Source organism: Dryobates pubescens, chromosome 14, assembly GCF_014839835.1.
Source record: "Dryobates pubescens isolate bDryPub1 chromosome 14, bDryPub1.pri, whole genome shotgun sequence".
Taxonomy (NCBI): domain Eukaryota; kingdom Metazoa; phylum Chordata; class Aves; order Piciformes; family Picidae; genus Dryobates; species Dryobates pubescens.
Window position 1 is genome coordinate 4,316,914 of NC_071625.1, and position 12,430 is coordinate 4,329,343.

The window sequence follows — 12,430 nt, forward strand, 5'->3', positions numbered from 1 at the left end:
TTCCCCAGAGGCAGGAGGCACCTCGGGATCCAGCTTTGGTGTTCCCCAGAGTCGGGAGGCACCTCGGGATCCAGCTTTGGTGTTCTCCCGAGTCGGGAGGCACCTCGGGATCCAGCTTTGGTGTTCCCCAGAGGCAGGAGGCACCTCGGGACCCAGCTTTGGTGTTCCCCAGAGGCAGGAGGCACCTCGGGACCCAGCTTTGGTGTTCTCCCAAGGCAGGAGGCACCTCGGGACCCAGCTTTGGTGTTCCCCAGAGGCAGGAGGCACCTCGGGATCCAGCTTTGGTGTTCCCCAGAGGCAGGAGGCACCTCGGGACCCAGCTTTGGTGTTCCCCAGAGGCAGGAGGCACCTCGGGATCCAGCTTTGGTGTTCCCCAGAGGCAGGAGGCACCTCAGGATCCAGCTTTGGTGTTCCCCAGAGGCAGGAGGCACCTCGGGACCCAGCTTTGGTGTTCCCCAGAGGCAGGAGGCACCTCGGGATCCAGCTTTGGTGTTCTCCCAAGGCGGGAGGCACCTCGGGACCCAGCTTTGGTGTTCTCCCAAGGCTGGAGGCACCTCGGGACCCAGCTTTGGTGTTCTCCCGAGTCGGGAGGCACCTCGGGACCCAGCTTTGGTGTTCTCCCGAGTCGGGAGGCACCTCGGGGTCACCTTTCAGGGCTCTGCATCCCTCGGGGGCTGTTCCAGCCCGGGCAGCCCGGTGGATCCCACGCAGCGTGGCCGGGGGCCAGCCCTCGGCGTGCCCCGGGGCCGCGCAGGGAGCGTGCGGGGCCGCGCTCGGCGCTGGGTGTCGGCGCCCAGCCACGCCGCCGCTTTTGCTGCCGCGGCCAAGAGCTTCCTGACGGCTGCTACCGGAGCCGCAGCTGCCGCCGCGCTTGGCCTCGCCTCGGCCCCCCTCCTTCAGCCCCCGAGCGCGTCCCCTCCTCATCTCCTCGTCTCCTCCTCATCCCACCCCAGATGTCAGCTGGCAGCCAGCGGCCGGCTCAGGTTTCCCGAGCTCCGACGCGTTCCCTTCTTTGTGCCTCTTCCCGACGGACACCGCCGGCGGCGGCGGCTTGAAAATCACTCACGGTCAAAGCTCCTCCGGCTTCTGATGGCTCCTGGGGGGGGAGCAAACCCACCCTCAGCCCCCTTCTTCTCCTGCCCCCACACCGCCACCGCCGTGTCCCGTCTGGGGCCTCGGCCGGCGTCGCTTTCCCCGGCGGCTGCGGAGGCTCTCCCCAGCACACCTGTGCCAGCCTGGGGATGGGGGAGCAGCCCCTGGCCTTCCCAGGGCATCGGCTCCAGTGGTCTCTAGCAGCAGCCTGACCCACCAGGGGGCTTCCTGGGGGTCACAGATCCTTCCATCCTATCTCTCTTGGGGGCTTCCTGAGGATCCAAGCTCCTTCCATCCCACCACCTTCCGTCCTGACCCCATCAGGGGCTTCCTGAGGATCCAAGCTCCTTCCATCTTGACCCTCCAAGGGGCTTCCCAAGGATCTGACCTCCTTCCATCCTGCCTCACTCCATCCTGCCTTTCCAAGGGGCTTCCCAAGTGCCCCACTTCCTTTCATCCTGTTCCTCCAAGGGGCTTCCCAAGGATCTGACCTCTTTCCATCCTGCCTCACTCCATCCTGCCCCTTCAAAGGCTTCCCCAGGATCCCCTCCTCCTTCCATCCTGCCCTTTCCAAGGGTCCAGCCTCCTTCCATCCTTCTTCCAAGGAGCTTTACAGTGATCCAACCTCTTTCCATTCTGCCCCTCCAGGGGGCTTCCAAAATGTCCCAGCTCCTCCCATCCTTCCCAAGGTGCTGCCTGAGGGTTGCACCTCCTCAGGGTTCTCCAGAGCTTGGCCTTGGCTACCAAAGAGAGAGTTCATGGAATGGCTGACTGGCTTGAGTGGGAAGGGACCTTCAAGGGTCACACAGTCCAAGGCCTGCACTCAGCAGGGACATCTCCAGCCACAGCAGGTTGCTCACAGCCCCAGCCAAGCTGACCTGGGATGGTTCCAGGGCTGGGCCATCTCCCACCTCCCTGGGCAGCCTGGGCCAGGCTCTCCACACCCTCCCAGTGCAGGATTTCTGCCTCAGCTCCAGGCTCCATCTCCCTCTTCCAGTTCAAACCCAGCACCCCCGGGCCCACCATATCACCTTCTGGTGAAAGTCACTCCACAGCTTTCCAGGAGCCCCCTTGAAGTCCTGCAGGGCCACCAGAAAGTGTGTTGGAGCTCTCCCAACTCTCAGCCTGGCCTCACAGCAGAGGGCTTCCAGCCCTCCCATCATTGCCGTGGCGTCCTCTGGCCCCACTCCACCACATCCACGTCCCTCCTGTGCTGAGGGCTTCAGAGCTGGCCCCAGCACTGCAGGTGGAGTCTCAGCAGTGTGGAGGCAGAGGGGCAGGATCCACCATTCCTCCACCTGCTTCCACCTCATCTGCAGCTTCTCACCCACCAGCCCCCCAAGACCTCCTCCACTTTGCAGCCTGGACTGACCCCAGGACGTTGCCCCAACCCACGTTCGTGACCTTGCCCTTGTTGAAGCTCATGAGGGCCCCACAGCTCTCAAGCTGGTGGTCACCATGCTGGTGGTGATCCATTAGTTGTATCCCACTGGTGATCCCAGCTCTGATCCCCCTGCTGCTGTCAGGAAATCCCTTCTCAGCCAGCTGTCCACGTTCCCCTGCGCTGGGGGAGTGCTGACATGGAGGCTCCTGCGCGCGCTTCTTGGCAGGGCCCCGGGAGCTGCAGGAGTTGGATCTCTGCTGCTCCTGCTGCTCCAGTTAATCCTCTCTTGGACTGGGGAGCAGGACTGGGGGAAGGGGGGGACCATGCAGGTGCGTGTCCAAGGGGCTGGAGAAAGGCTCTGCCAGACCCACCAGCCCTTGTTCTGCTCCTGCAGGGTTTTGCTTTCATCCTGAGCTCTGATCCCAGATGGATCTGGGAGGGGTTTGCTGGGCATGATGGAAACCAGCTGGGGAACAGAGCCCACCTGGGTCTGGCTGGTTCCCTTCTCCAGGGGAAGCTTGGCAGGAGGGACAGCACTGGGGAGGCCACCCCTTGAGTGCTGGGCTCTGCTTTGGGCCCCTGACTCCAAGAAGGACCTTGAGGGGCTGGAAGTGTTCAGGAAAGGGCAAGGGAGCTGGGGAAGGGTCTGGGGAACTTGTGAGGAGCACCTGGGGGTGCTGAGCCTGGAGCAAAGGAGGCTGAGGGGAGACCTTGTGGCTCTCTGCAAGTCCTTGAGAGGAGGCTGCAGCCAGCTGGGGCTGAGAGCTCTTGTGCCAAGTATTGGGCCAGGAGGAAGCAGCCTCAGGTTGCTCCAGGGGAGGTTGGGGTTGGCCATGAGGAACAATTTCTGAGGCTTGTGCAGGCCTGGCCCAGGCTGCCCAGGGCAGTGTTGGAGTTCCCCATCCCTGGAGGGGTTTCCAAGCTGTGGAGCTGTGGTGCTGAGGGCCATGGTGTGGTGCTGCCCTGGCAGTGCTGGGTCACTGGTTGGAATCCATGATCCCAAAGGTCTCTTCCACCCCAACCCACTCCATGGTTCCTCTGCCTGAGTTCCCCAGATCTCTACCTGCTAGGGTCTGGGACAGACTGGCAATGCCCAGGAGAGGACAGTCTGCTTTCCTTCCACATCCTGGCTGCTGGTAGCCTTCTTGGCCAGCTGGGCACATGGTGGCTCCTCTCCATCCGCTGCCACCAGCCTCAGGTCCTTTCCCAGCTGCTGTCCCCCAGCAGGAGCAGTTTTGGGGGGGTTGGTGTGACCCAAGAGCCCCTCTCCAGGTGCAGTGCCGGGTGCCCCCGCGGCAGGAAGGCCACCAGCAGCTGGTTCTGCTAAAGGAAACATCTCCCCATAAATCATGGAGGGCTGCAGGAGGTCACCTCCCCCCTCCAGCCCCCCTCCAGCAGAAGCCAGCCACAGCCTCCCCATCTCGGCACCGCTGCGGTTCCTCTGCTCCGTGCGGAGAATCCCAGCCCTAGCTGCCCCCTCCCCCAGCCTCCTGCTCCTCCAGCTTCACCCTTGGTCCAGCCAAGGTGTGCTCAGGGTGCTTCTGCTCCTTTGCTGCCACCAGCACCCTTAGGTGTGGGCTGGAACCTCAGGGTGCTGCAGCGGTTGCTGGCCACAGTCCCATCACAGGCTGGGCCAAGCTGCTGCTGGGCCCAGGAGGCCCTGGAGGACAATTGGGTGAGGACATGAGGTGAGCACACAGGGTGAGGACACAGGGTGAAGACACAAGGTGAGGACATGGCATGAGACAACAAGGTGAGGGCACAGATTTAAGACAGGAGCTGGCATACATGTCTGTGCTCCTTGCTAGGACCAGAACCATTGCCCTGCAGGGCAAGAGGGTCCTGGTGGAGCTGTGCCACTGCTACCACTGCCCTGCTTTGGGAGAAGGGGCAAAGACCCAGCTCCATCCATGGTCCCATCAAAAAGTGCTGCATGTCTCTAAGCCCTCTGCAACCCCTTGGGGCTTGTGCAGGCCTGGCCCAGGCTGCCCAGGGCAGTGTTGGAGTCCCCATCCCTGCAGGGGGTTGAAAGCCATGGAGCTGTGGTGCTGAGGGCCATGGGTTGGTGATGAGCTGGCAGTGCTGGGGCGCTGGTTGGAGCTGAGGATCTCAGAGGTCTCTTCTGCCCCAGCCCATTCCATGATTCCCTGGTTTTAAGGAAACTGAGGCAGGTGGGCTGCTGGATCACCTGGATCTCAGCTGCTGCAGCTGCAGGAGCTCTGCCCTGAGCTCTTCGTGCTGCGATGTCCCCTTTGAGTGAGTGGTGGACCTGAGACCTCTTCGTGCCCCATCCCACCTCATCCCCCTGCTCCCCCCATGGCTCGGGGCCAGTCCCGCAGCCCCTTCCCCATCCGCTGCCGGGCTGGATTTGTTTGGGATGAAGAGCGGTGGAGGAGGAGGACGGGGAGCAGGAGCAGGCAGAGGAAGGCGGTGGGGTGGCCAGGAGCAGGATTAACGCGCCGAGGGGGATTTGGAGGGAACAGGGCCGGCATTGTAACCGGAGAGCGGAGCCGGAGAGCCGCTCTGACCCCGAATCCCGCGGGAAGGCGGCAACGAGGAGCGAGTGAAGGATTCCAGAGGCGGAGCTGGCGGCCCCCGGCTGCAGACGGACACGGGGGAGGCGCGGGCAGGCGGCCAGCGGCGGGGCCGCGCTTCCAGCCTGCCCCCCCGGCCGGAGCTGCGCCGGGACCCCAGCGAGGGGGCTGGGGTGGTGGAGAGCTGGGGAGGGCTGCTGGAGACCGGGGCGGGCGGGGGGGCACGGGGCTAGGGAGGGCTGCTGGAGAGATGGTGCATAGGGGATGGATCAAGGCAGGGATGGTGGATAGTGAATGGATCGAGGTGGGGATGGTGGATGTCTAGGGAGGGTTGGTGAAAGTCTAGGGGGTGATGGTGGGTGGATGGATGGATGGATGGATGGATCTAGGGAGGGCTGGTGGAGAGCTGGGGAGGGATGGTGGATGCATGGTGGATGGATAGAGGGATGGATGGATCAAGGCAGGGATGGTGGAGATTGAAAGAGGGATGGTGGATGGAGGGATGGATGGATCCAGGGAGAGATGGTGGATAGATCCAGGGAAGGATGAGGGGTGGAGGGTGAATGGATCCAGAGCGGTGGGTGGTGGACGGAGGGTGAATGAGTGGTGGATGGATCCAAGGAGGGATGGCAGAGATCTGGGGGCGGTGGTGGATGGATCCAAGGAGGGATGGCAGAGATCTGGGGGCGGTGGTGGATGGATCCAAGGAGGGATGGCACATGGATCTAGAGAGGGCTGGACAGTGGCTGGTGGATGGATGGTGAGACGGATGGATGGAGGTGGGAAGGAGCTGCTGGTGGGAGCGGTGGAGGGAACCACGGCACGAAGCCACCCCCGGTGCCAGGGAGCAGCAGCAGGCAAAGCACAGAGCAGGAGGGATGCTGGTGTGGCAGTGAGATGGGGAGGAGAAGGGGGAGGTCCTGCTGCTGCTTTTGTGGGGAAGGGGGAGAGGGGCTGGGAAGTCCCAGCTGGCAGCGATTCAGCGAGGGGAAGGGGGGAGGCTGGCAGAGGTCCAAGCCCCCGAGCTGACAGCGAGTAAATCAGGAGAGGAGAAGGTGGAGAGCGAGGTCACATCTGGTTCCTGGCAGCAGAGCAGGTGCTGAGCAGGGGGACGGCGGAGGAGCACCTCATGATGGATCATCTGAGGGGACCGGCGGCTCCTTCACCACCCCAGCCGCAGGAGCAGGGGGGATGGCCCCGGGCTGGGCTGCTGGGGGTGTGGGACCCTGCTGAGGGGAGCTGGGGTGGTGGCTGTGGGGTCCCACCCTGGCCAGGAAGGCTCCAGACTGGGGGCAGAGGGGTGGGAAAGGCCCCGGGGGTTGGTGACGGCAGCTGGAGAGGAGCCAGAGAGTGCCACCAGCAGCCTGGCTGTGGGAGGAGAGCAGACTGTCCTCTCTTGGGCACTGGCAGCTTGTCCCAGTGCCCAGCAGACAGAATTTGGGTGAAGTGAGGCAGGGGAATCATGGAATGGGTTGGGCTGGAAGAGTTGGGATCAGAGAGTCCAGCCACAGAGCCAGCACTGCCAGGGCACCACCAGCCCATGGCCTCAGCACCACGGCTTGCAAACCCCTCCAGGGAGGGGGCCACGTGAACAGCATTGTCAGTGGCTTGGGAATGGCAGTGCTGGGGACCTGGGAATGGCAGTGTTGGGGCACAGGAATGCCAGGAGCAGGGACAGGGGAATGGCAGTGTTGGGGCACAGGAATGCCAGGAGCAGGGACAGGGGAATGGCAGTGTTGGGGCACAGGAATGCCAGGAGCAGGGACCTGGGAATGGCAGTGTTGGGGCACAGGAATGCCAGGAGCAGGGACAGGGGAATGGCAGTGTTGGGGCACAGGAATGCCAGGAGCAGGGACAGGGGAATGGCAGTGTTGGGGCACAGGAATGCCAGGAGCAGGGACAGGGGAATGGCAGTGTTGGGGCACAGGAATGCCAGGAGCAGGGACCTGGGAATGGCAGTGTTGGGGCACAGGAATGCCAGGAGCAGGGACAGGGGAATGGCAGTGTTGGGGCACAGGAATGCCAGGAGCAGGGACCTGGGAATGGCAGTGTTGGGGCACAGGAATGCCAGGAGCAGGGACAGGGGAATGGCAGTGTTGGGGCACAGGAATGCCAGGAGCAGGGACAGGGGAATGGCAGTGTTGGGGGCACAGGAATGCCAGGAGCAGGGACAGGGGAATGGCAGTGTTGGGGACACAGGAATGCCAGGAGCAGGGACAGGGGAATGGCAGTGTTGGGGCACAGGAATGCCAGGAGCAGGGACAGGGGAATGGCAGTGTTGGGGCACAGGAATGCCAGGAGCAGGGACAGGGGAATGGCAGTGTTGGGGCACAGGAATGCCAGGAGCAGGGACAGGGGAATGGCAGTGTTGGGGCACAGGAATGCCAGGAGCAGGGACAGGGGAATGGCAGTGTTGGGGCACAGGAATGCCAGGAGCAGGGACAGGGGAATGGCAGTGTTGGGGCACAGGAATGCCAGGAGCAGGGACAGGGGAATGGCAGTGTTGGGGACACAGGAATGCCAGGAGCAGGGACAGGGGAATGGCAGTGTTGGGGCACAGGAATGCCAGGAGCAGGGACAGGGGAATGGCAGTGTTGGGGCACAGGAATGCCAGGAGCAGGGACAGGGGAATGGCAGTGTTGGGGCACAGGAATGCCAGGAGCAGGGACCTGGGAATGGCAGTGTTGGGGACACAGGAATGCCAGGAGCAGGGACAGGGGAATGGCAGTGTTGGGGCACAGGAATGCCAGGAGCAGGGACAGGGGAATGGCAGTGTTGGGGCACAGGAATGCCAGGAGCAGGGACAGGGGAATGGCAGTGTTGGGACACAGGAATGCCAGGAGCAGGGACAGGGGAATGGCAGTGTTGGGACACAGGAATGCCAGGAGCAGGGACAGGGGAATGGCAGTGTTGGGACACAGGAATGCCAGGAGCAGGGACAGGGGAATGGCAGTGTTGGGGACACAGGAATGCCAGGAGCAGGGACAGGGGAATGTTAGCATCAGGAGCACAGGGCTGGCAGTGTCAGGAGCACAGGGCTGGCTGTGCAGGGTCCCCTCCCCCAGCCATCTGCAGGTTCCTGCAGGATTAAGGGCAGGAAATCTGGGATTGGGTTTCTTTCCGTGTGGATCCTGCCGCTCCGAGCGGATCCGACCCAGGCTCCTCCTTGGCCCTCAGCAGCCGGGGGGGGTCCGTCCCAGTTCCACCCCTCTTGGAGCCCTGAGCCCCACAGCCAGGTAGAGGAGCCAGGATCAGATCCTTGGAGCTGGGATGATTGGGTTGTGCTGGGTCCTGCTGGGTCTGTGGGGCTGCCTTGGCCTCTTTGGGCCTTTCCCTTCTTTATCTGAGAATGCCACTAAGGGCAGATCCTCCTCATCCTTCCCTCTCTTCCATGGGGTGCAGAGGGAGGAGAAGCTGGGACAAGGAGGGACAGTGGCTTGGGGAAAGGTTAGGATCCCCCAGGAACCACTTCTCCTGCCCTGGAACAACCCTTGGGGAGGTGAGACACATCTTTTCCTTCTGAACCCAAACCCACGTGTGCCACAGGCTGTGTGATCTCAAGAGGAAGGCAGACCTCAACCTCAGGTGGTTTATCCCCACTCCTGCCCTGCTGCACACAGGGATGTCCCCCCAGTGACAGGTTGTGACCTCACTTAGCCTGGAACCCTGGGGACCAGCTTGGAAACAGAAACCAACTGCTTGGGGTGGTCTTGGAGCAATGTGAAGCCACCTCAGGCTGAGCCAGACTGGTTGTGTGGTGCTCCTGAATCCCAGTGTGGTGTGCAGGGAGCTCTGGGGCTCCCCCAGGGCAGCCCCCTGCTCCAGCAGGGGCACCCCCAGCAGGTGCCCAGCACCCCAATGCCCAGCTGCCTTTGGAAGCTCTCCACACAAGGAGACTCCACAGCCTCTCTGGGCAGCCTGCTCCAGGGCTCAGAAGCCTCCAAGCCAAGAGCTTGCTCCTGAGGGAACCTCCTGGCTTCCAGTTTGTGCCTGCTGCCCCCTGGCCTGTCCCTGGCCACCACTGGCAGGAGGCTGGCCCCAGCCTCTTGTCCCCCACCCTGCAGATGCTGAGAAGATTCCCTCTGAGTCTTCTCCTGCCCAGGCTCAGCAGCCCCAGGTCCCTCACTCTTCCCTCCTCAGAGTCTTCTCAGCAGCTTCCCAGCCTCCAGTGGCCTCTGTGCAGCAGTTCCCAGTCTGTGAGCTGGGGAGCCCGGCCCTGGCCCCAGTTGTGCAGCTGTGTGCTGAGCAGGGCAGAGCAGAGGGGCAGGAGAACCTCCCTTGTCCTGCTGGCCACACTCTGCTGCATGTCCCCAGGGGACCCTTGGCCTCCTTGGTCACCTTGCTGGCTGATGGTGCCTTTGTCTCTTTGCCTCTCCCAGCTCTCCCACCACTGTTCCCAGTTCCCAGCACTGTTGTGGGGGCAGGGATGGGGAGGAGGTGCCCAGGTTCTCCTGCCCCACAGCTGCCCAGCCTGGCAGCTGGCCCAGGGCACCTCTGTTCTTGCAGCCCCCTCAAAGGTGCCTTCAAAGAGGCTTTTCCTTTCTTCTCCAAGAGCTTAGAGGCTTTATGGCCACCCCCAGCATTGGCACCTGCAGGATCTGAGGGGCTCCACCAGCTGCAGGTGCTGCCAGAGGGGCTGGAATGTGTCTGGAAGTGATCAGGAGCAGTGGCAGTGGGGGACAAGGAGAGGCCTGCTGCAGGGGCTGGAGGTCCCTCAGCCATCAAAGCCCAGCTCTGAGGTTGTCTGAGCCCCCCCCAGCCTCTGTCAGCAGGAGACATGGACCTGTTGGAGAGGACAACAGTGATCCAAGGGCTGCAACCTCTCTGCTGTGGGACCAGGCTGAGAGAGTTGGGGTTTGTTCATCCTGGAGAAGAGAAGGCTCCAGGGAGACCTTCTGGTGGCCTTCCAGGACTTTAAAGGGGCTCTAGGAGAGCTATGGAGGGACCTTCATCAAGAGATGTCAGACCAGGGAAGAGGGAGAAGGAGCCTGGAGCTGAGAGTGAAATCCTGCACTGGGAGGGGGTGGGGAGCCTGGCCCAGGCTGCCCAGAGAGGTGGGAGATGGCCCAGCCCTGGGACCATCCCAGGTCAGCTTGGCTGGGGCTGTGAGCAACCTGCTGTGGCTGGAGATGTCCCTGCTGAGTGCAGGGCTTGGGCATGAGGAACAATTTCTGCTCCTTAAGGTTTGAGCAGGCCTGGCCCAGGCTGCCCAGGGCAGTGCTGGAGTCCTCATCCCTGCAGGGGTTACCAAAGTGTGGAGCTGTGGTGCTGAGGGCCATGGTGTGGTGGTGCCCTGGCAGTGCTGGGTCACTGCTTGGACTCATGAGCCTGGAGGTGTCTGTGAGGTGACACTGTGGTGTCACCTCAGCTGCCACATGGTCCATGGGGAGCAGCAGCATTTGGCTGGGCCTGGGAGGAGATGATGGAAAGCTGGGCTGGACATAGTGATATTCCATCTAAAGATGAAGAGAAGCCTCTTGGCTTGGAGGGTTCTGAGCCCTGGAGCAGGCTGCCCAGAGAGCTCCAGAGAGCTTCCAAAGCTACCTGGACAGTGTCACCATGGGCTCCTGCTGTGGGTGACCCTGCTGGGGCAGGGTGGGCACTGGATGAGCTGCAGAGCTCCCTGCCCGCCCCCGGGGGGGTTTCTCGGAGCTTTATCTCGGGTGTCAGGAGGTGTGGAGCGTGGCAGGGGCTGCTGTCAGCTCCCCAAGTCCCTTTCTTTTCCCTCCACCTCCAGCAGCAGCTGGACCTCACTCCTGGAGCTCTGGCCCAGCTCCAGGAGACATCCCAGACGCTGAAGGCAGGAGCTGGGATGGAGCAGCAATCAGAAGAGCAGTGCCTGGAGCTGGCAGCATCAGGCTGGTGGGAGCCTGACCAAGACTTGCAGCTCCATGGCCTCATCCAGCAGCACATCCTGGCTGTGGCCAGACGTGCAGATCCTGGAGCTACCTCTGACCTCAGCCAGCAAGTATGTGCTGGAAAATCTGCTGCTGGCCAGGCTCCATGCACCAGCCCAGCACCACTCCGTGGCTGCTGAGCCCCACCAGCCCAGCACCACTCCCTGGTTGCTGAGCCCCACGGAGCAGAAGTGGCCTCCAGAGCTGGGAATCTGCTGCTCCCGGGGGCTGTCAGCTCCTGCTCTTGGTGTGAAGGTGACCAGCGGCAGCCTGGTCCGGATCAGCCCCAGTGTGGCCAGCAGGGCAGGGCAGGGCTGGGCAGCAGCCAGCACACGGGGGGCAGTGCTCGCGGGTCAGAGCCACCAGGGGCTCACTGATCCACTTGAGCACTGCCTGATCCCTCACTGAGCCACTCGGTCACGTTCTGGCCTGCTCGATCACTTGCTGACCAACTCAGTCCCTCACTGATGACCCTGACTGATTTGTAGCTGGCTTGATCCCTCTCTGATCCCCTTGGTCATTCTCAGACCCGCTCGGTCTCTCCCTGGTCGCCGCTCGGTCCCTCCCTGGTCACAGCTCGGTCCCTCCCTGGTCCCCGCTCGGTCTCTCCCTGGTCCCCGCTCGGTCCCTCCCTGGTCGCCGCTCGGTCCCTCCCTGGTCGCCGCTCGGTCCCTCCCTGGTCGCAGCTCGGTCCCTCCCTGGTCGCCGCTCGGTCCCTCCCTGGTCGCAGCTCGGTCCCTCCCTGGTCGCCGCTCGGTCCCTCCCTGGTCCCCGCTCGGTCTCTCCCTGGTCGCAGCTCGGTCCCTCCCTGGTCGCCGCTCGGTCCCTCCCTGGTCGCCGCTCGGTCCCTCCCTGGTCCCCGCTCGGTCTCTCCCTGGTCACAGCTCGGTCCCTCCCTGGTCGCCGCTCGGTCCCTCCCTGGTCGCCGCTCGGTCCCTCCCTGGTCCCCGCTCGGTCTCTCCCTGGTCGCCGCTCGGTCTCTCCCTGGTCGCCGCTCGGTCTCTCCCTGGTCGCCGCTCGGACCCTCCCTGTGACCCCTGCCGGTCCTTCCCTGGTCCCCGCTCGGTCTCTCCCTGGTCCCCGCTCGGTCTCTCCCTGGTCGCCGCTCGGTCTCTCCCTGGTCCCCGCTCGGTCCTTCCCTGTGACCCCTGCCGGTCCCTCCCTGGTCGCCGCTCGGTCCCTCCCTGGTCCCCGCTCGGACCCTCCCTGTGAGCCCTGCCGGTCCCTCCCTGCCCCCCGCCCGGTCCCTCCCTGGCCAGCCGGACGGGGCGGTGCTCAGAGCCATCTCCCCTTTAATGTCAGGATCTCTCAGGCTTTGCTGTCGCCTGGGCCGGAGGCAGGTCCCCGCCAGTGCCCCCCCGGGCTGCCAGTTCCGAAGGGGCAGGGCCCTGGGAGAGCCAGCTCTCGCCCGGTAGTGGTTTCCCCAGGGCTGCTGGAGCCAGGCTGGGAGGGAGCAGGTCCAAGGGCCAGCTCTCCCCTTTCCACGGAGCCCCCCAGGGAGGTCCTTCCCCTTCCAGCAGTGT

General features: G+C 63.6%; 1 protein-coding gene across 1 annotated transcript in view; it reads left to right on the top strand.

Moving 5' to 3' along the window:
• Positions 1-12,430, top strand: part of BOP1 (BOP1 ribosomal biogenesis factor) — a 50,836-nt gene that overhangs the window by 12,609 nt on the left and 25,797 nt on the right. The window lies entirely within an intron of this gene.